The sequence below is a fragment of the Pseudophryne corroboree genome, chromosome 3 (assembly GCF_028390025.1).
Source record: "Pseudophryne corroboree isolate aPseCor3 chromosome 3, aPseCor3.hap2, whole genome shotgun sequence".
Classification (NCBI taxonomy): Eukaryota; Metazoa; Chordata; class Amphibia; order Anura; family Myobatrachidae; genus Pseudophryne; species Pseudophryne corroboree.
Genome location: NC_086446.1, coordinates 315332495 through 315355991, shown reverse-complemented (window position 1 = coordinate 315355991; position 23497 = coordinate 315332495). Strand labels below are relative to the sequence as shown.

General features: G+C 49.5%; 1 long non-coding RNA gene across 1 annotated transcript in view; it reads right to left on the bottom strand.

Moving 5' to 3' along the window:
• The window catches only part of LOC135055415 (uncharacterized), a 229792-nt gene that overhangs the window by 46276 nt on the left and 160019 nt on the right, over positions 1 to 23497 (bottom strand). The window contains exons 3-4 of the long non-coding RNA XR_010243749.1: positions 2474 to 2638; positions 1871 to 2075 (exon numbers count right to left, since the gene is read on the bottom strand). This is a non-coding gene — a long non-coding RNA (uncharacterized LOC135055415). The remainder of the gene's footprint in view (positions 1 to 1870; positions 2076 to 2473; positions 2639 to 23497) is intronic.

Genomic DNA, 23497 nt, shown 5'->3' with positions numbered 1-23497 from the left:
AGTGGATGCTTCACAAAATACTAATTAAAGGGGTTCCAGCATTACTGCCAAGGAACACAAACAACTATCACTCCTCCGCCTCCTCACTGTCTGACCAAAGGCTCTGCGCATGCATGACCTCAGGTCACACATGCGCAGAAGCCAGCAAAGGGGGTGAAAAGTAAAGATGCTACTAAAGTAGCAGTGTTACTGATTGAGGGGACAGCTGGTTTTCAGAGCAATACTGAATTGCTCTGGTGATAAGTATCCCCTGCCGCAATTCACAGCAAGTTGGATACTTAATCATTGGTCCCCGATGATGAATAGGCCCCAGAGAGAGAAAGATGGTTAGGGAGAAAGAAAGAGATGGGTGAGAGACAGAGATGGGCAGTGTCGGACTGGGACATGAAGAGCCCACCGGGGGAATGCTGCTGTAGGGGCAAATGCTTAAAGGTGTAGCCAGGTTCCAGTGGGGGCGTGGCCAGCCACCACAGAGGTTTGGCTAACCATTACATGTTCTGTGCCCCTTGGTATATATATAATAAACCTAATTATTGTGAAGTATAATGTAACATATGTATAATGCATAAATCCAGTGCACTAGGATAGTCTGAAACTTGATCCCTAGTGGAGGAGGTGGGCCCACAGGCAGTGGGGCCCACCGGTGGTTTCCCCTGTTCCCCTGTGGGCCAGTCCGACCATGGTGATGGGATAAGAAAGACACAGACAGTGGGAAGAGCCGTAGAAAGACGCGACAGGAAAAGAAAACACGCGAAACAACTAGCAACTGTGAATGACAGGTTCAATATACTAGTGTGTATATAGATAGACCTAAGTTTTAATTTGTCAACCATTCTGTGAGCGATTTTCCAGTCTCCAGTAACTCACCTGTAATGGCAAGTATGCAAGTTCAGAAAAATCTCACTGTACGTATATCAAGTTTAAATGATGAGAACACAGAATAAATGAATTCAGAGGCCTCTTGCTTTAGGATTGTTAAATGAAGGGCATTAACCACCCTTGAAGGGCTCTGGATTCATTACCTGTCATTCTCCTGCTCCAGGGGTTTGATGTTATAAGCCAGAAAAATATTTATTTTGAGAGAGAAAAAATAGAAACTCATTTATGGCACAAGAGCATCTTCGTACTCTCTGGTATCTGCTCTCCAGATAATGTGACAGCTCGGAGAAGAGAAGCGTCTGAACATTCTTGTAAAAACCCATTAAGGACTTTTAAACTAAAGCTCGTAATGCCCCATTTTGAAGGGTTGGGAGGATTAAGCTTCTTTCTCGTGATATGCAGAGTAGCCAGCAGCTGAGAAACAAGCAGACAGTGGAAACTGGAAGCCAAAAGGGCCAGTATTAAAAATACATATTTGTTGTATGGTAAGTAAGAACTTGATGGCAGAAAGTGTAATTTGTCCCATCTAACCTGACTTCTTTTCCTTCCTGCTGTGAAGCATCAGGCATACTGTATGTCATACTACACCTATGCTGACAATTAAAAACCAGTATTCTGCATATCACACGCAGACACTGTTAGTTACAATGAGACTGTTCCAGGTTAGCAATAGTGGCCTTAGAATAAGGGTAAGGATAGTGATATGCCAGCGGTCGGGATGCCGGTGGTCAGAATACCAACCGTGGCATCCGATGATGAGAATCCCGACAGGCATCCCCCATTGCTCCGCTAACACACAGAGTAACCCTAAACCTCCCCGGGGGTGCCTACACCTACCCCCCCCCCCACCCCATCCCGCAGCCTAACCCTCACCGGGGGACCTAAACCTAACCCCCCCTCCCCACAACCTAAACCTAACCCCCCTTTCTGCAGCCTAACTCTAACCTTCACCCCACAGGCTAAACCCAACCTCCCCACACGTGCGGCTTACCTCTCTTGCAGGCTGGCAGATCCCAACAGTCAGTATTCCGGCGCAGGGATTGTGATCCCAGTCAGGATGCCAGCGCTGGCATTCTGAGCAGTGACGAGATTCCAGCATTGGTATTTTGGCTGCCGGGATCCCGACCATCGGGATCCTCACCGGATCTTCCTTAGACTAGATGCTGTTCTTTCTAGGTCAGTGCTAACAGTGCCATCTTATAATGTAAAAAAATGCAGTAGTACAGGTTACTCAATTAGAGAGCGGTCATCAATTTATTAGTTAACACAACGGTTTAATATAAAAACATAACAATAAAATCAATGGTATTCTGTAGGCATACTCTCACCATCCACATTTGTGTATAATATGCTTCCATCTCATATAATTTGTTTAGTCTCACAGATATAATTGGTGTAGATATCTGTTGTGCACCAGAGAGTTCTGTTGCCAGCGGTATGCTACCACCTCCCACTTATAATACTGTGGCTTTTAGCACCAGGCAGCCGCATTATCTGGAATGATTGCTCTCTTGACTCCAAATAACTAGTGGCTGAAGGTATAGATCACAGCATTTTTACTTCAGGTGCCAGAGGAGAGATTGTAATAGCTCACCGTATCTGTCTTGTGCATTGACGGCGGAGCCAAAACTTGGAAGCATGTAGGGCAGTCAGACGTCCTTAATGTTGTCAAAGTCCTGAAAGTCCCACTTGAACTGAACCTCAGAGCGCATGATGAAATTAATTCCAAAACCGGCAGATCTTTGGACATAATCACAAACTATAATGGAAAAAAAGAAAATGCAGATGCACACTCTTTAGTACTAAGCACTGCCAATCAGAATAATCATAATAACCTCTCACATTTAACATAGAGTGAAATTAAGGTGCTTTTGTGGCCAAAAATATGGACTCACCAACCATGACCAGGTGACCTCATCTGGTGGATCCCTAACACTAAGGTTCAAGTTCAGGGCACGGGAAACCCTTCCCCCCAGATCAGCAAAGGCCAACCGCACCAGAGCATCACACTAGTGAGAGGTTTAAGTGTTACATAAGTAAGAAGCAGCAACTATGTGTTAAGAGTGTTACATAGGTGAGAGATGATAATTAGAAAATTTAAAAGTGTTACAGTATATAAGTAAAATATAATTAGGTGCTAAAAAAGTGCTAGATTAAGTATTACAATGTGATGCCCAAAAGCAGCCAAGCCACACCAACCAAGGTAGATCTGCGTCCCAAAATCATCCCTAAAACTGACAAGTTGTATACATTTTATTCAGAATTTACCAATAATATTGCCTTTCCCAATGTGCAGTCTGTAAATGCCAGAGATCCATTCAATTTAAAAATAACTTTGGGCAGGTGGGAGGGGTGCTAATCCAAGCTGAAGAAGTCTCTATCTTCAGGTGTACACATGTAAACAATACAGAATAAATGGTGGACTTTACACAATTGTAAATGTAATAAGTGGTGCTGTCATACTGAGACTTGTAGTTCCACACAGAAAAAAGAATCAGAATTGCAATAATCTCTGCAATCTAAAGTAGAGCAAAATTGAGGTGCTTAGAATAATTTTTGGACAAAAATATGGGCCACAAACTTACCTGTTTTCCCTGTAAAGGAGACAGGGAGACAGTCATGACAAGAGTTTACCAAAAGGAGACTGATGTTGCTGCTCACTATAGGAATGATACTGTAGATTAGGGGTGGGCAAAATACGGCCCGCAAACCGATCCTGCCCGGCCCACTGCCTCCCACCAGTGAGCAATGACAAGCGGCCCGACTGGCCGAGCTGCTTGTCATTGCTCTGCACTGCAGTACCTCCAAGCTGCCAGCGGCGCCTCTCTCCCCTGCTGCTCCTGCTGCTGCGTTGTAGCAGCCTCCTCCAGAGTCCCCAGTGACAACGGCTGTGTTCAGCCGAGAAGGGGGCGGGGCTACGTGCCGATGAGGGTGCGTGGCTACACGGGCCCTCAGGGGGCGGAGCTACACGGGACAAGAGCCAGACTGCTACAGATCCATCCCTCCTGCCACTGCCAGCCAGATCAGTAAGTTAATGGGAAAAGTGAAAGAAAGTGTGTGTGTGTGTGTGTGTGTGTGTGTGTGTGTGTGTGTGTGATAGTGTGCGTATATTTGTGTGTGCGGGCAGTGGCGTCAGACTGTTTTTAGGTTTGGGGGAGAGATCTTTAGCTCTCGCTGTACCAACCCCTCCCGTGTTCTGTCACCATGTCACCCCCATGTTCTGTCACTATGTCACCCCCCCCCCGTGTTCTGTCACTGTGTCACCCCCCCGTGTTCTGTCACTGTCACCCCCCCGTGTTCTGTCACTATGTCACCCCCCCCATGTTCTGTCACTATGTCACCCCCCACCCCGTGTTCTGTCACTATGTCACCACCCCCGTGTTCTGTCACTGTGTCATCTCCCCGTGTTCTGTCACTGTGTCACCTACCCGTGTCCTGACACTGTGTCACACCCCCCGTGTTCTCTCACTGTGTCACACACCCGTGTTCTGTCACTGTCACCCCCCCTCCCCGTGTTCTGTCACCGTGTCACCCCCCCATGTTCTGTCACCGTGTCACCCCCACCGTATTCTGTCACTGTGTCACCCCCCCCCGTGTTCTGTCACCCCCACCGTGTTCTGTCACCGTGTCACCCCCACCGTGTTCTGTCACTGTGTCACCCCCACTGTGTTCTGTCACCGTGTCACACCTTTCCCCAGGGGCCATAAGACACTGGATAATTTGCTTGCTGCACAATAATTATCCTAAATAAAATGTTAATGTGTAAAAAGGCTCTCTACCTGCCGTAATGTGTGTAAAAGGGGCTCTACCTGGTGTAATGTGTGTAAGTGGCGCTGTGTGGCACAATTTGAATAATGGAGACTATTGTGCAGCCTAATATGAATCTGTATTATTTTTTGCCCACACCCCTTCCACATGAAGCCACGTCCCTATATTTTTGGCAAGTGGGGCGAGCTGCTATTTTGTATGTGGCCCTCGGATACTGACAGGAAATGTCAAGTGGCCCCTCAGCTGAAATAATTGCCCACCCCTGCTGTAGATCCTTGTTCTGGTGTGATCTAGTGGGATGCTAGATATCTCCGAACCTGATAAGTACAATATGCACTAGAGATGAGCGCCGGAAATTTTTCGGGTTTTGTGTTTTGGTTTTGGGTTCGGTTCCGCGGCCGTGTTTTGGGTTCGACCGCGTTTTGGCAAAACCTCACCGAATTTTTTTTGTCGGATTCGGGTGTGTTTTGGATTCGGGTGTTTTTTTCAAAAAACCCTAAAAAACAGCTTAAATCATAGAATTTGGGGGTCATTTTGATCCCAAAGTATTATTAACCTCAAAAACCATAATTTACACTCATTTTCAGTCTATTCTGAATACCTCACACCTCACAATATTATTTTTAGTCCTAAAATTTGCACCGAGGTCGCTGTGTGAGTAAGATAAGCGACCCTAGTGGCCGACACAAACACCGGGCCCATCTAGGAGTGGCACTGCAGTGTCACGCAGGATGTCCCTTCCAAAAAACCCTCCCCAAACAGCACATGACGCAAAGAAAAAAAGAGGCGCAATGAGGTAGCTGTGTGAGTAAGATAAGCGACCCTAGTGGCCGACACAAACACCGGGCCCATCTAGGAGTGGCACTGCAGTGTCACGCAGGATGTCCCTTCCAAAAAACCCTCCCCAAACAGCACATGACGCAAAGAAAAAAAGAGGCGCAATGAGGTAGCTGACTGTGTGAGTACGATAAGCGACCCTAGTGGCCGACACAAACACCGGGCCCATCTAGGAGTGGCACTGCAGTGTCACGCAGGATGGCCCTTCCAAAAAACCCTCCCCAAACAGCACATGACGCAAAGAAAAAAAGAGGCGCAATGAGGTAGCTGACTGTGTGAGTAAGATAAGCGACCCTAGTGGCCGACACAAACACCGGGCCCATCTAGGAGTGGCACTGCAGTGTCACGCAGGATGGCCCTTCCAAAAAACCCTCCCCAAACAGCACATGACGCAAAGAAAAAAAGAGGCGCAATGAGGTAGCTGACTGTGTGAGTAAGATAAGCGACCCTAGTGGCCGACACAAACACCGGGCCCATCTAGGAGTGGCACTGCAGTGTCACGCAGGATGGCCCTTCCAAAAAACCCTCCCCAAACAGCACATGACGCAAAGAAAAAAAGAGGCGCAATGAGGTAGCTGACTGTGTGAGTAAGATAAGCGACCCTAGTGGCCGACACAAACACCGGGCCCATCTAGGAGTGGCACTGCAGTGTCACGCAGGATGGCCCTTCCAAAAAACCCTCCCCAAACAGCACATGACGCAAAGAAAAAGAAAAGAAAAAAGAGGTGCAAGATGGAATTGTCCTTGGGCCCTCCCACCCACCCTTATGTTGTATAAACAGGACATGCACACTTTAACCAACCCATCATTTCAGTGACAGGGTCTGCCACACGACTGTGACTGATATGACGGGTTGGTTTGGACCCCCCCCAAAAAAGAAGCAATTAATCTCTCCTTGCACAAACTGGCTCTACAGAGGCAAGATGTCCACCTCATCATCATCCTCCGATATATCACCGTGTACATCCCCCTCCTCACAGATTATCAATTCGTCCCCACTGGAATCCACCATCTCAGCTCCCTGTGTACTTTGTGGAGGCAATTGCTGCTGGTCAATGTCTCCGCGGAGGAATTGATTATAATTCATTTTAATGAACATCATCTTCTCCACATTTTCTGGATGTAACCTCGTACGCCGATTGCTGACAAGGTGAGCGGTGGCACTAAACACTCTTTCGGAGTACACACTTGTGGGAGGGCAACTTAGGTAGAATAAAGCCAGTTTGTGCAAGGGCCTCCAAATTGCCTCTTTTTCCTGCCAGTATAAGTACGGACTGTGTGACGTGCCTACTTGGATGCGGTCACTCATATAATCCTCCACCATTCTTTCAATGTTGAGAGAATCATATGCAGTGACAGTAGACGACATGTCCGTAATCGTTGTCAGGTCCTTCAGTCCGGACCAGATGTCAGCATCAGCAGTCGCTCCAGACTGCCCTGCATCACCGCCAGCGGGTGGGCTCGGAATTCTGAGCCGTTTCCTCGCACCCCCAGTTGCGGAAGAATGTGAAGGAGGAGATGTTGACAGGTCGCGTTCCGCTTGACTTGACAATTTTCTCAACAGCAGGTCTTTCAACCCCAGCAGACTTGTGTCTGCCGGAAAGAGAGATCCAAGGTAGGTTTTAAATCTAGGATCGAGCACGGTGGCCAAAATGTAGTGCTCTGATTTCAACAGATTGACCACCCGTGAATCCTTGTTAAGCGAATTAAGGGCTCCATCCACAAGTCCCACATGCCTAGCGGAATCGCTCCGTGTTAGCTCCTCCTTCAATGTCTCCAGCTTCTTCTGCAAAAGCCTGATGAGGGGAATGACCTGACTCAGGCTGGCAGTGTCTGAACTGACTTCACGTGTGGCAAGTTCAAAGGGCATCAGAACCTTGCACAACGTTGAAATCATTCTCCACTGCACTTGAGACAGGTGCATTCCACCTCCTATATCGTGCTCAATTGTATAGGCTTGAATGGCCTTTTGCTGCTCCTCCAACCTCTGAAGCATATAGAGGGTTGAATTCCACCTCGTTACCACTTCTTGCTTCAGATGATGGCAGGGCAGGTTCAGTAGTTTTTGGTGGTGCTCCAGTCTTCTGTACGTGGTGCCTGTACGCCGAAAGTGTCCCGCAATTCTTCTGGCCACCGACAGCATCTCTTGCACGCCCCTGTCGTTTTTTTAAAAATTCTGCACCACCAAATTCAAGGTATGTGCAAAACATGGGACGTGCTGGAATTTGCCCATATTTAATGCACACACAATATTGCTGGCGTTGTCCGATGCCACAAATCCACAGGAGAGTCCAATTGGGGTAAGCCATTCTGCGATGATCTTCCTCAGTTGCCGTAAGAGGTTTTTAACTGTGTGCGTATTCTGGAAAGCGGTGATACAAAGCGTAGCCTGCCTAGGAAAGAGTTGGCGTTTGCGAGATGCTGCTACTGGTGCCGCCGCTGCTGTTCTTGCGGCGGGAGTCCATACATCTACCCAGTGGGCTGTCACAGTCATATAGTCCTGACCCTGCCCTGCTCCACTTGTCCACATGTCCGTGGTTAAGTGGACATTGGGTACAACTGCATTTTTTAGGACACTGGTGAGTCTTTTTCTGACGTCCGTGTACATTCTCGGTATCGCCTGCCTACAGAAGTGGAACCTAGATGGTATTTGGTAACGGGGGCACACTGCCTCAATAAATTGTCTAGTTCCCTGTGAACTAACGGCGGATACCGGACGCACGTCTAACACCAACATAGTTGTCAAGGCCTCAGTTATCCGCTTTGCAGCAGGATGACTGCTGTGATATTTCATCTTCCTCGCAAAGGACTGTTGGACAGTCAATTGCTTACTGGAAGTAGTACAAGTGGGCTTACGACTTCCCCTCTGGGATGACCATCGACTCCCAGCAGCAACAACAGCAGCGCCAGCAGCAGTAGGCGTTACACGCAAGGATGCATCGGAGGAATCCCAGGCAGGAGAGGACTCGTCAGAATTGCCAGTGACATGGCCTGCAGGACTATTGGCATTCCTGGGGAAGGAGGAAATTGACACTGAGGGAGTTGGTGGGGTGGTTTGCGTGAGCTTGGTTACAAGAGGAAGGGATTTACTGGTCAGTGGACTGCTTCCGCTGTCGCCCAAAGTTTTTGAACTTGTCACTGACTTATTATGAATGCGCTGCAGGTGACGTATAAGGGAGGATGTTCCGAGGTGGTTAACGTCCTTACCCCTACTTATTACAGCTTGACAAAGGGAACACACGGCTTGACAAATGTTGTCCGCATTTCTGGTGACATACTTCCACACCGAAGAGCTGATTTTTTTGGTATTTTCACCAGGCATGTCAACGGCCATATTCCTCCCACGGACAACAGGTGTCTCCCCGGGTGCCTGACTTAAACAAACCACCTCACCATCAGAATCCTCCTGGTCAATTTCCTCCCCAGCGCCAGCAACACCCATATCCTCCTCATCCTGGTGTACTTCAACACTGACATCTTCAATCTGACTATCAGGAACTGGACTGCGGGTGCTCCTTCCAGCACTTGCAGGGGGCGTGCAAATGGTGGAAGGCGCATGCTCTTCACGTCCAGTGTTGGGAAGGTCAGGCATCGCAACCGACACAATTGGACTCTCCTTGTGGATTTGGGATTTCGAAGAACGCACAGTTCTTTGCGGTGCTTTTGCCAGCTTGAGTCTTTTCAGTTTTCTAGCGAGAGGCTGAGTGCTTCCATCCTCATGTGAAGCTGAACCACTAGCCATGAACATAGGCCAGGGCCTCAGGCGTTCCTTGCCACTCCGTGTGGTAAATGGCATATTGGCAAGTTTACGCTTCTCCTCCGACAATTTTATTTTAGGTTTTGGAGTCCTTTTTTTACTGATATTTTGTGTTTTGGATTTGACATGCTCTGTACTATGACATTGGGCATCGGCCATGGCAGACGACGTTGCTGGCATTTCATCGTCTCGGCCATGACTAGTGGCAGCAGCTTCAGCACGAGGTGGAAGTGGATCTTGATCTTTCCCTAATTTTGGAACCTCAACATTTTTGTTCTCCATATTTTAATAGGCACAACTAAAAGGCACCTCAGGTAAACAATGGAGATGGATGGATACTAGTATACAATTATGGATGGACTGCCGAGTGCCGACACAGAGGTAGCTACAGCCGTGGACTATTGTACTGTACTGTGTCTGCTGCTAATATAGACTGGATGATAATGAGATGTAGTATGTATGTATAAAGAAGAAAGAAAAAAAAACCACGGGTAGGTGGTATACAATTATGGATGGACTGCCGAGTGCCGACACAGAGGTAGCTACAGCCGTGGACTACTGTACTGTGTCTGCTGCTAATATAGACTGGTTGATAAAGAGATGTAGTATGTATGTATAAAGAAGAAAGAAAAAAAAACCACGGGTAGGTGGTATACAATTATGGATGGACTGCTGAGTGCCGACACAGAGGTAGCTACAGCCGTGGACTACCGTACTGTGTCTGCTGCTAATATAGACTGGTTGATAATGAGATGTAGTATGTATAAAGAAGAAAGAAAAAAAAAACCACGGGTAGGTGGTATACAATTATGGACGGACTGCCGAGTGCCGACACAGAGGTAGCTACAGCCGTGGACTACCGTACTGTACTGTGTCTGCTGCTAATATAGACTGGATGATAATGAGATGTAGTATGTATAAAGAAGAAAGAAAAAAAAACCACGGGTAGGTGGTATACAATTATGGATGGACTGCCGAGTGCCGACACAGAGGTAGCTACAGCCGTGGACTACCGTACTGTGTCTGCTGCTAATATAGACTGGTTGATAATGAGATGTAGTATGTATAAAGAAGAAAGAAAAAAAAACCACGGGTAGGTGGTATACAATTATGGACGGACTGCCGAGTGCCGACACAGAGGTAGCTACAGCCGTGGACTACCGTACTGTACTGTGTCTGCTGCTAATATAGACTGGTTGATAAAGAGATGTAGTATGTATGTATAAAGAAGAAAGAAAAAAAAACCACGGGTAGGTGGTATACAATTATGGACGGACTGCCGAGTGCCGACACAGAGGTAGCTACAGCCGTGGACTACCATACTGTACTGTGTCTGCTGCTAATATAGACTGGTTGATAAAGAGATGTAGTATGTATGTATAAAGAAGAAAGAAAAAAAAACCACGGGTAGGTGGTATACAATTATGGATGGACTGCCGAGTGCCGACACAGAGGTAGCTACAGCCGTGGACTACTGTACTGTGTCTGCTGCTAATATAGACTGGTTGATAAAGAGATGTAGTATGTATGTATAAAGAAGAAAGAAAAAAAAACCACGGGTAGGTGGTATACAATTATGGACGGACTGCCGAGTGCCGACACAGAGGTAGCTACAGCCGTGGACTACCGTACTGTACTGTGTCTGCTGCTAATATAGACTGGTTGATAAAGAGATGTAGTATGTATGTATAAAGAAGAAAGAAAAAAAAACCACGGGTAGGTGGTATACAATTATGGATGGACTGCCGAGTGCCGACACAGAGGTAGCTACAGCCGTGGACTACTGTACTGTGTCTGCTGCTAATATAGACTGGTTGATAAAGAGATGTAGTATGTATGTATAAAGAAGAAAGAAAAAAAACCACGGGTAGGTGGTATACAATTATGAACGGACTGCCGAGTGCCGACACAGAGGTAGCTACAGCCGTGGACTACCGTACTGTACTGTGTCTGCTGCTAATATAGACTGGTTGATAAAGAGATGTAGTATGTATGTATAAAGAAGAAAGAAAAAAAAACCACGGGTAGGTGGTATACAATTATGGATGGACTGCCGAGTGCCGACACAGAGGTAGCTACAGCCGTGGACTACTGTACTGTGTCTGCTGCTAATATAGACTGGTTGATAAAGAGATGTAGTATGTATGTATAAAGAAGAAAGAAAAAAAAACACGGGTAGGTGGTATACAATTATGGATGGACTGCCGAGTGCCGACACAGAGGTAGCTACAGCCGTGAACTACCGTACTGTGTCTGCTGCGACTGGATGATAAATAATGATATAAAAAATATATATATATCACTACTGCAGCCGGACAGGTATATATTATATAATGACGGACCTGCTGGACACTGTCTGTCAGCAGAATGAGTTTTTTATAGAATAAAAAAAAAAACACCACACAAGTCACACGACGAGTGTTTAACTTTTTCAGGCAATCACAATATAGTATACTACTAACTATACTGGTGGTCAGTGTGGTCAGGTCACTGGTCAGTCACACTGGCAGTGGCACTCCTGCAGCAAAAGTGTGCACTGTTTAATTTTAATAATATGTACTCCTGGCTCCTGCTATAACCTATAACTGGCACTGCTCCCCAGTCTCCCCCACAATTATAAGCTGTGTGAGCACAGTCAGATATATACATAGATGATGCAGCACACTGGGCTGAGCAGTGCACACAGATATGGTATGTGACTGAGTCACTGTGTATCGTTTTTTTCAGGCAGAGAACGGATTATATTAAATAAAACTGCACTGTCTGGTGGTCACTGTGGTCAGTCACTACTAAACTCTGCACTCTCTACAGTACTCCTAAGCTCCAGTAAATCAAGTGTCTCTGTCTCAAATCAATCTCACTCTCTCTCTTCTAATCTAAATGGAGAGGACGCCAGCCACGTCCTCTCCCTATCAATCTCAATGCACGTGTGAAAATGGCGGCGACGCGCGGCTCCTTATATAGAATCCGAGTCTCGCGAGAATCCGACAGCGTCATGATGACGTTCGGGCGCGCTCGGGTTAACCGAGCAAGGCGGGAAGATCCGAGTCGCTCGGACCCGTGAAAAAAAACATGAAGTTCGGGCGGGTTCGGATTCCGAGGAACCGAACCCGCTCATCTCTAATATGCACTCCGATGCATTACAGTAATAAAGATAATGTAGATATGTTGAAATCACCTCCCAGGAGTAGAAGTAGTGTTGCAAAGATTATAAAAACTTGTAGACAGAGGTTTATTCTTCCACACAAATTGAAGGGTCTGGATGATGTAGAGCAGACAGGCAGATTGATTTTAAGAACTAATATAGCACACTGTATTGACCAGTGTCACAATGCCATTTTAATATGCCGCATTGTTATTTCTCTTACGTCCTAGAGGATGCTGGGGACTCCGCAAGGACCATGGGGATAGACGGGCTCCGCAGGAGACATGGGCACCTTAAGAAAGACTTTAGGTATGGGTGTGCACTGGCTCCTCCTTCTATGCCCCTCCTCCAGACCTCAGTTTGATACTATGCCCAGTGGAGACTGGGTGCATTACAGGGAGCTCTCCTGAGTTTCCTGTTAGAAAGAATTTTAGTTAGGTTTTTTATTTTCAGGGAGCCTGCTGGCAACAGACTCCCTGCATCGAGGGACTGAGGAGAGAGAAACAGACCTACTTCTGTGAGTTTCAAGGCTCTGTTTCTTAGGCTACTGGACACCATTAGCTCCAGAGGGATTGGTACGCAGGTCTCACCCTCGCCGTCCGTCCCAGAGCCGCGCCGCCGTCCTCCTCGCAGAGCCGGAAGATAGAAGCCGGGTGAGTATGAGTATGAGAAGAGGCGGCAGAAGACTTCTTGATCTTCACAGAGGTAACGCACAGCAGTAACGCTGTGTGCCATTGCTCCCATTCACCTCACACTCGGCAGTCACTGTAAGGGTGCAGGGCGCAGGGGGGGGCGCCCTGGGCAGCATATAAACCTCTCCTTTGGCAAAATTACGTATATACATGTACAGCTGGGCACTGTACATGTATATAAAGAGCCCCCGCCAGTTTTTTAAGAATTTTGAGCGGGACAGAAGCCCGCCGCCGAGGGGGCAGGGCTTCTCCCTCAGCACTCACCAGCGCAATTTTCTCCACACAATAGGGAGGGGGCACATAATTGGCGCATATACATATAAAAAGGCGCTACTGGGTAAACATTTGGTGTTTTTTCCTGGGTCATATAGCGCTGGGGTGTGTGCTGGCAGGGTGTAGTATGGCTGACCGGCGGTCTCCTGACCGCCGGTCAGCTTACCGACGCCGGGATCCCGGCAGCATACCGACGCCGGGATCCCGGCGGGGAGGGGCGAGTGCAGCAAGCCCCTTGCGGGCTCGCTGCGCTCGCCACGCTGCGGGCTCGGTGGCGACCTGCGGTCGCCACGGGTTCTATTCCCACTCTATGGGTGTCGTGGACACCCACGAGTGGGAATAGTCCCTGTTGGTCGGCATGCCGACCATCGGGAAAGTGAGCCATCGGACTCGCGGAGGAGGTCGTGTGACTGTCGGTCAGCTGACCGGCGGTCACATGAATACCACCCGTGCTGGCATACTCTCTCTCTGTCTCTCCAAAGGGCCTGGTGGGGAAACGGTCTTCAGATAAGAGTTTCCCTGCGTGTGTGGTGTGTCGGTACGCGTGTGTCGACATGTCTGAGGTGGAAGGCTCGCCTAGGGAGGAGGGGGAGCGTATGAATGTGAGGTCTCCGTCGGCAGCGCCGACACCTGACTGGATGGATATGTGGAATGTTTTAAGTGCTAATGTCAATTTATTGCACAAAAGATTAGACAAAGCTGAAGCTAAGGAACAGTCAAGGAGTCAACCCATGTCTGTCCCTATGTCGCCGGGACCTTCGGGGTCTCAAAAGCGCCCACTATCCCAAATAGGAGACACAGATACTGACACGGATTCTGACTCCAGTGTCGACTACGATGATGCAAAGTTACAGCCAAAAGTGGCTAAATGTATTCGTTATATGATTATTGCAATAAAAGATATTTTGCATATCACGGAGGAACCCCCTGTCCCTGACACGAGGGTACACATATATAAGGGAAAGAAACCTGAGGTAACTTTTCCCTCCTCACATGAGTTGAACGAGTTGTGTGAAAAAGCGTGGGAATCTCCAGACAAAAAACTGCAGATTCCCAAAAGGATTCTTATGGCGTATCCTTTCCCGCCAACGGACAGGATACAGTGGGAATCCTCCCCTAGGGTAGAAAAGCATTGACACGCTTATCAAAAAAGATAGCGCTGCCATCCCAAGATACGGCTACCCTCAAGGATCCTGCTGACCGCAAGCAGGAGGTTACCTTGAAGTCCATTTACACACATTCTGGTACTTTACTCAGACCGGCGATTGCGTCGGCCTGGGTTTGTACTGTAGCGCTGTAGCAGCATGGACAGATTCATTATCAGCGGATATTGAGACCCTAGATAAGGATACCATTTTATTGACCCTAGGGCATATAACAGATGCTGTCTTATATATGAGAGATGCTCAGAGACATTAGTCTACTGGGTTCCAGAATAAACGCTATGTCTATTTCTGCTAGGCGAGTCTTATGGATCCGGCAGTGGACAGGTGATGCCGACTCGAAGAGGCATATGGAGGTTTTGCCTTACAAGGGTGAGGAATTGTTTGGGGACAGTCTCTCGGACCTGGTCTCCACAGCTACGGCAGGTAAATCAAATTTTTTGCCTTATGTTCCCTCACAGACTAAGAAAGCGACACATTATCAAATGCAGTCCTTTCGTTCAAATAGAAGCAAAAGAGTACGTGGTTCGTCCTTTCTTGCCAGAGGTAAGGGCAGAGGAAAAAAGCTGCACAACACAGCTAGTTCCCAGGAACAGAAGTCCTCCCCGGCCTCTGCAAAATCCACCGCATGACGCTGGGGCTCCGCTAGGGGAGTCCGCCCCAGTGGGGGCACGTCTTCGACTTTTCAGCCACATCTGGGTTCACTCACAAGTGGATCCCTGGGCAATAGAAATTGTTTCTCAGGAATACAAGCTGGAATTCGAAGAGGTGCCTCCTCGCCGGTTTTTCAAATCGGCTCTGCCGACTTCTCCCCTAGAAAGGGAGTTAGTGTTAAATGCAATTCGCAAATTGTGTCTTCAACAAGTGGTGGTCGAGGTTCCCCTGCTTCAAAGAGGGAAGGGTTACTACTCAACTCTGTTTGTAGTCCCGAAACCGGACGGTTCGGTCAGACCCATTTTGATTTTAAAATCCCTAAACCTATATTTAAAACGGTTCAAGTTCAAGATGGAATCGCTCAGAGCGGTCATCGCCAGCCTAGAAGGGGGGGATTTTATGGTATCTCTGGACATAAAGGATGCATACCTTCATGTTCCCATTTATCCGCCCCACCAGGCGTACCTGAGATTTGCGGTACAGGATTGTCATTACCAATTTCAGACGTTGCCATTTGGGCTTTCCACGGCCCCGAGGATTTTCACCAAGGTAATGGCGGAAATGATGGTGCTCCTGCGCAAGCAGGGTGTCACAATTATCCCATACTTGGACGATCTCCTCATAAAAGTGAGATCACGAGAGAAGTTACTGAACAGCGTGTCACTTTCCCTGAGGGTGTTACAGCAACACGGCTGGATTCTCAACATCCCGAAGTCGCAGCTGGTTCCTACGACCCGTCTGACCTTCTTGGGCATGATTCTGGACACAGACCAGAAAAGGGTTTTTCTTCCGATAGAAAAAGCTCAGGAACTCATGACTCTAGTCAAGAACCTATTGAAACTAAAACAAGTATCAGTACATCATTGCACTTGTCACGGCGCCGCGGTCTTCATACTTACCTCTCCGGGCGCGCTGGGTCTCCGTGCGGCCATCCTCGCTGGCGGGTCCCCGGCGTCCGGCGCTCCGTCTAGCAGGCCTCCGCGTCCGACGTCCTCGGGAGCTGCGGGTGACGTCATCGGCCCGTCCTCCAATCAGGCCCTGGCGGGAAGTTTAAATTCAGACGCCGGGCAGTGCTCCGGCGCCTGAGTATCATCGTTCAAACTGTACCTGCGATCTCCAGTGCTCCGTGCCTCCAGCACATCCGTGCCTCCAAACACCTCCGTGCCTCCAGCACCTCCGTGCCTCCAGCACCTCCGTGCCTACAAGCACCTCCGTGCCTCCAAGCACCTCCGTGCCTCCAAGCACCTCTGTGCCTCCAGCACCTCCGTGCCTCCAGGCGCCTCCGTGCCTCCAAGCACCTCCGTGCCTCCAGGCGCCTCCGTGCCTCCAAGCACCTCCGTGCCTCCAGCACCTCCGTGCCTCCAAGCACCTCCGTGCCTCCAGCACCTCCGTGCCTCCAAGCACCTCCATGCCTCCAGCACCTCCGTGCCTCCAGCACCTCCGTGCCTCCAAGCACCTCCGTGCCTCCAAGCACCTCTGTGCCTCCAAAGCACATCCGTGCCTCCAAGCACCTCCGTGCCTCCAAGCACCTCCGTGCCTCCAAGCACCTCCGTGCCTCCAGCACCTCCGTGCATCCAAGCACCTCCGTGCCTCCAGCACCTCCGTGCCTCCAAGCACCTCCGTGCCTCCAGCACCTTCGTACCTCCGTGCCTCCAAGCACCTCCGTGCCTCCCAGCACCTTCGTGATTTACCAGCACCTGTCAAGTTCTCTCTTTCAGGAGACCTTCAGCGTCCGCACGTGCCTCCTGTCCGCCGATCAGATCCTGCATGAGGAAGACTTACATCCGGCCATCTCTGCTGCGGCCCAGTTGCGGTTCCACTTCCCGGTCATCGGAAGAAACCCCGAGTCCACAACCTCCTCAAACCAGGTCAGTGATAGTATACTCAGGCGCCATGGACCCGGGGAATCGGAACACGGACTCAAGTGGCTTCCCGTGTGCAAAGTCAGGAAGCGGCACAAGGTCAGGTGATGCAGTACCTCCAGGAGTTGTCCGGACGTCTGGATCAGATTCAGGCGTCTCTAGCCTCAGTAATTCCGGCACCAGTTACGGTAGCTGCACCACTTGCCACCTCCAGCAATGTCCAACCATCGGCCGGTGCCACTCCGCGCCTTCAGCTGCCTACGCCATCCTGTTACAATGGGAATCCTAAGAATTGTCGTGGTTTCTTAAACCAATGCGAGGTACATTTCGAGCTACTAGCTCACAACTTTCCTACAGACCGGTCCAAGGTAGCATATATTATTTCTCTGCTGGAAGGATCTGCCTTGGACTGGGTGTCTCCATTATGGGAACGTTCTGATTCACTGGTTTCCAATTACTCCGAATTCATCACGTCTTTTCGACAAATTTTTGACGAGCCCGGCAGGATGACCTCGGCCTCTTCTGACTTACTCCGCATCCGTCAAGGATCCCGATCCGTGGGTCAGTATGTGGTTCATTTCCAAACCATTGCCTCTGAACTTCGTTGGAATAATGAGGCTCTGAGAGCTGCTTTCTGGAACGGTCTTTCTGATCGCCTGAAGGACGAGTTGGTCACTCGAGAGCTTCCGGGTTCTTTAGAGGAATTGATCTCCCTCTGTGTCAAGGTAGATCTCCGGATGCAGGAACGTGGAGGAGAACGTAGTCGATCGGATCGTTCTAGGTTCCGGCTTCCTCCTGCAAGGCAAGTGGTGGGTCCAAGTCCAGACGAACCCATGCAGATTAACCGATCCCGATTGTCCCCGGAGGTGCGGCAACGTCGTCATGAGGGTAAGCTCTGCCTGTACTGCGGAGCTGCGGGTCACTTCATCAAGTCCTGCAAATCCCGTCCGGGAAACGAGAAGGCCTAGCTTGTTCCGGAGGAGTCAAGTTGGGGGTTGCGACCAAATCTTCTCCCACTTCGGACTGTTTGCTTCCTGTAACGTTAATCACCAAGGCCACTTCCAAGTCTTTTGAAGCCCTGTTGGACTCTGGAGCTGCGGGGAATTTCGTTTCTTCCCTCTGTGTTCAAAGCCTGAATTTGAAAGTACGGTCCATCGAACGGCCTATTTCCTTGACAGCCATCAATGGTACTAGGATATCCAAGGGTATCATAACAGAACGCACGGTTCCAGTTAAACTACAGGTCGGGGCTCTACATCAAGAATACTTGGAGTTCCTGGTGATCCCGGAAATGCATCACGATCTGGTTCTCGGAATACCTTGGCTCAAAAGTCACAATCCCCATATCGATTGGAAGACTGCACAGATTCGGTCTTGGGGTTCTTTTTGTCACGTTAACTGTCTCTCCCCTGTTTGTCCGCTTCGTGTTTCTTCTAAGGCGGAGGAGGAACCTATTCCAGAGGCATACCAAGAATTTAGAGATGTGTTTTCGGAACAAGCAGCTGACCAGTTACCACCCCATAGAGCTTGGGACTGCCCCATTGACCTTATCCCGGGAAAAATGCCGCCTCGGGGTCGCATTTATCCTCTGTCTCTCACAGAGACACAGGCTATGTCTGACTATATCAAAACCAATCTTCACAAGGGATTCATCCGCCCCTCTACTTCCCCGGCTGGAGCGGGCTTTTTCTTCGTGAAAAAAAAGGATGGAGGGTTAAGACCATGTATCGACTACCGCGGCTTAAATGATATTACCATCAAAAAGAAATACCCCTTGCCTCTAATCACAGAGTTATTTGATAGAGTTCGTGGTGCCCATGTTTTTTCCAAGCTCGATTTGAGGGGGGCCTATAACCTTATACGCATCAGAGAGGGAGATGAATGGAAGACCGCCTTCAATACCCGGGATGGGCATTATGAGTACCTGGTGATGCCGTTCGGTCTTAGCAATGCTCCTGCTGTCTTCCAGGGATTCGTCAACGAAATATTCCGAGACATGTTATACCTAAGTGTCGTGGTGTATTTGGATGACATCCTGATTTTTTCAAAAGACCTTGCTGAACACAGATTACAAGTCAAAGAGGTACTCCGCCGTCTACGTGAGAATCATCTCTATGCCAAGATGTCCAAGTGCACCTTTGAAGTAACATCAATACCGTTCCTCGGTTATATTATCTCGGGGAAGGAGCTTCGCATGGATCCGGAGAAACTCTCTGCCATTCGGGACTGGGCACAGCCACTCTCCTTGAAAGCAATACAAAGGTTCCTGGGTTTTGCGAACTATTATAGAAAGTTCATTAGAGGTTTCTCCACCATTGTTGCACCCATTACCGCCCTAACGAGAAAGGGTTCCAACCCGGTGTTGTGGTCTCCCGAAGCCATAGAGGCCTTTTCCCACTTGAAATCAGCTTTTATGTCCGCTCCAGTACTCCAACAACCAAATTTCGAGGAACCTTTCTTCCTAGAAGTCGACGCATCCTCGGACGGAGTTGGGGCCGTTCTCTCTCAGTATGCCTCAGATAAGAAATTACATCCGTGCGGCTTTCACTCTCGTAAATTCTCTCCAGCTGAACGGAATTACACTATTGGAGACCAGGAACTCTTGGCGATTAAATCTGCCTTGGAAGACTGGAGATATCTCTTAGAGGGGGCCAAACATGTGACTACCATTTACACTGATCACAAAAATTTGTTGTATATCAAAACCGCACAGTGTTTGAATCCTCGCCAAGCTAGATGGGCACTCTTCTTCACTAGATTTTCTTTCATTATCAAATACCGAGCCGGGACTTTCAATACCAAAGCGGATGCACTGTCCCGTTCACAAACTCCCACAGATGATGAGGATTCCTTTGAACGGAGTTTAATTCTAAATCCAATTTCTGTCTCTGCTGCCTCGACTACTCCAGGTCCTCTTCCTGGAAGAATGTCTGTACCGGTCAAATTCCGGTCGAGGATACTTCAGTGGGCCCATATCTCCAAATTCTCCGGTCATCCCGGCGCCCAGAAGATGTACAAGTTTCTGCAAAGATCTTACTGGTGGGACTCCATGAGGAAGGATGTACAGGATTACGTTAATTCCTGTCCCCAGTGTACACAGCATAAATCTCCCCGTTTACCTCCTGCTGGGTTGCTTCGTCCTCTGTCCATTCCTATGAAACCCTGGACTCATATTTCCATGGACTTCATCACTGACTTGCCCCATTCCAAGGGTTGCAACACCGTTTGGGTAATCGTCGACCGTTTTTCGAAGATGGCACACTTCGTTCCTTTGACTGGTCTACCAACAGCCCCGAAACTAGCTCTACTGTTCATCCAAGAACATTTTCGGTTGCATGGGTTGCCACAGGAAATAGTCTCTGATCGTGGGGTACAGTTCACCGCAAGGTTTTGGAAAGCCCTCTGTTCGACTCTACAGATTAAACTTAAGTTTTCCTCCGCTTATCATCCCCAAACGAATGGACAAACGGAACGAGTCAATCAAGATCTAGAGACTTTCCTCCGTTTTTATCTCTCCCCTTCACAGGACAACTGGGTGGAGTTGTTACCTTGGGCAGAGTTTGCCCATAATCATTCGTTTCATTCTTCCACTGGTGAATCTCCATTTTTCATCAACTATGGGTTCCATCCAAGTGTTCCAGAATTACTAAGCCTTCCGATGGAAGAGGTTCCAGCCGTAACGTCCACTCTACTACACTTCAGACAAATTTGGAGTAAGGTTCATGCTAATCTTAAGAAGGTTTCAGTCCGCTACAAGTTCTTTGCGGATAAGAAACGGCGAGCCGCTCCACAATACAAGGTTGGCGACAGGGTATGGCTGTCCACACGTAATCTCCGGTTGAAGGTGCCCACCATGAAGTTTGCTCCAAGATTCATCGGTCCTTACCCTGTGCTACAAGTCCTGAATCCTGTGGTCTGCAAGCTGGGTTTACCTTCACACCTACGTATACCGAACGCCTTCCATGTTTCTCTTCTTCGTCCTCTCGTCCTTAATCGTTTCCATTCAAAGACCTCTAGCCCCACCTCAGTGGAGACTGAAACAGGAACAGACTTCGAGATCAAAAATATTCTAGACTCGCGTTACCTTCACAAGAATCTGCAATATCTGGTGGAATGGAAAGGATATGGTCCTGAGGAGAGAAGTTGGATAAAGGCTTCTGAGGTCTCGGCTCCTCGACTAGTCCGGATCTTCCATGCTAGACATCCTACGAAGCCGGGAAAGTGTCCAGGGGCCACTCCTAGAGGAGGGGGTACTGTCACGGCGCCGCGGTCTTCATACTTACCTCTCCGGGCGCGTTGGGTCTCCGTGCGGCCGTCCTCGCTGGCAGGTCCCCGGCGTCCGGCGCTCCGTCTAGCAGGCCTCCACGTCCGACGTCCTCGGGAGCTGCGGGTGACGTCATCGGCCCGTCCTCCAATCAGGCCCTGGCGGGAAGTTTAAATTCAGACGCCGGGCAGTGCTCCGGCGCCTGAGTATCATCGTTCAAACTGTACCTGTGATCTCCAGTGCTCCGTGCCTCCAGCACATCCGTGCCTCCAAACACCTCCGTGCCTCCAGCACCGCCGTGCCTCCGGGCACCTCCGTGCCTCCAAGCACCTCCGTGCCTCCAGCACCTCCGTGCCTCCAGGCGCCTCCAAGCGCCTCTGTGCCTCCAGCACCTCCGTGCCTCCAAGCACCTCCGTGCCTCCAGTACCTCCGTGCCTCCAGCACCTCCGTGCCTCCAAGCACCTCCGTGCCTCCAAGCACCTCCGTGCCTCCAAAGCACATCCGTGCCTCCAAGCACCTCCGTGCCTCCAAGCACCTCCGTGCCTCCAGCACCTCCGTGCCTCCAAGCACCTCCGTGCCTCCAGCACCTCCGTACCTCCAGCACCTTCGTACCTCCGTGCCTCCAAGCACCTCCGTGCCTCCCAGCACCTTCGTGATTTACCAGCACCTGTCAAGTTCTCTCTTTCAGGAGACCTTCAGCGTCCGCACGTGCCTCCTGTCCGCCGATCAGATCCTGCATGAGGAAGACTTACATCCGGCCATCTCTGCTGCGGCCCAGTTGCGGTTCCACTTCCCGGTCATCGGAAGAAACCCCGAGTCCACAACCTCCTCAAACCAGGTCAGTGATAGCACTCAAGTCCTGGGAAAGATGGTGGCAACATACAAAGCCATTCCCTTCGGCAGATTCCATGCAAGGACTTTCCAATGGGACCTATTGGACAAGTGGTCCGGGTCACATCTACAAATTCATCAGCGGATCACCCTGTCCCCCAGAGCCAGGGTGTCTCTCCTGTGGTGGCTGCAGAGTGCTCACCTTTTAGAAGGCCGCAGGTTCGGCATTCAGGACTGGATCCTGGTGACCACGGATGCGAGCCTCAGAGGGTGGGGAGCAGTCACACAGGGAAGAAACTTCCAAGGACTTTGGACAAGTCAAGAGACTTGTCTTCACATCAACATCCTGGAACTGAGGGCCATATAAAACGCCCTACATCAAGCGGAGACCTTACTTCGCGACCAACCAGTTCTGATCCAGTCAGACAACATCACCGCAGTGGCTCATGTAAACTGCCAAGGCGGCACAAGGAGCAGAGTGGCAATGGTGGAAGCCACCAGGATTCTTCGCTGGGCGGAAAATCATGTAAGCGCACTGTCAGCAGTGTTCATTCCGGGAGTGGACAACTGGGAAGCAGACTTCCTCAGCAGACACGACCTGCATCCAGGAGAGTGGGGACTTCATCAGGAAGTCTTCGCACAGATTGCAAGTCAGTGGGGACTGCCCCAGATAGACATGATGGAGTCCCGCCTCAACAAAAAGCTACAGAGGTATTGCGCCAGATCAAAAGATCCTCAGGCGGTAGCTGTAGACGCCCTAGTGACACCGTGGGTGTTCCAGTCGGTCTATGTGTTTCCTCCTCTTCCTCTCATACCCGAGGTGTTGAGAATAATAAGAAAAAGAGGAGTGAGAACTATTCTCATTGTTCCAGATTGGCCACGAAGGACCTGGTATCCGGATCTGCTGGAAATGCTCACAGAAGATCCGTGGCCTCTTCCTCTACGACAGGACCTGTTGCAACAGGGGCCCTGTATGTTCCAAGACTTACCGCGGCCGCGTTTGACGGCATGGCGGTTGAACGCAGGATCCTAGTGGAAAAAGGCATTCCGGATGAGGTCATTCCTACGCTGATAAAGGCTAGGAAGGACGTGACAGCAAAACATTATCACCGTATATGGCGAAAATATGTTTCTTGGTGTGAGGCCAGGAATGCTCCTACGGAAGAATTCCATCTGGGCCGTTTCCTTCACTTCCTACAGACTGGAGTGAATTTGGGCCTAAAATTAGGCTCCATTAAGGTTCAGATTTCGACCTTATCCATTTTCTTTCAAAAAGAATTGGCTTCTCTCCCAGAAGTACAGACTTTTGTGAAGGGAGTGCTGCATATTCAGCCTCCTTTTATACCTCCGGTGGCGCCTTGGGACCTTAACG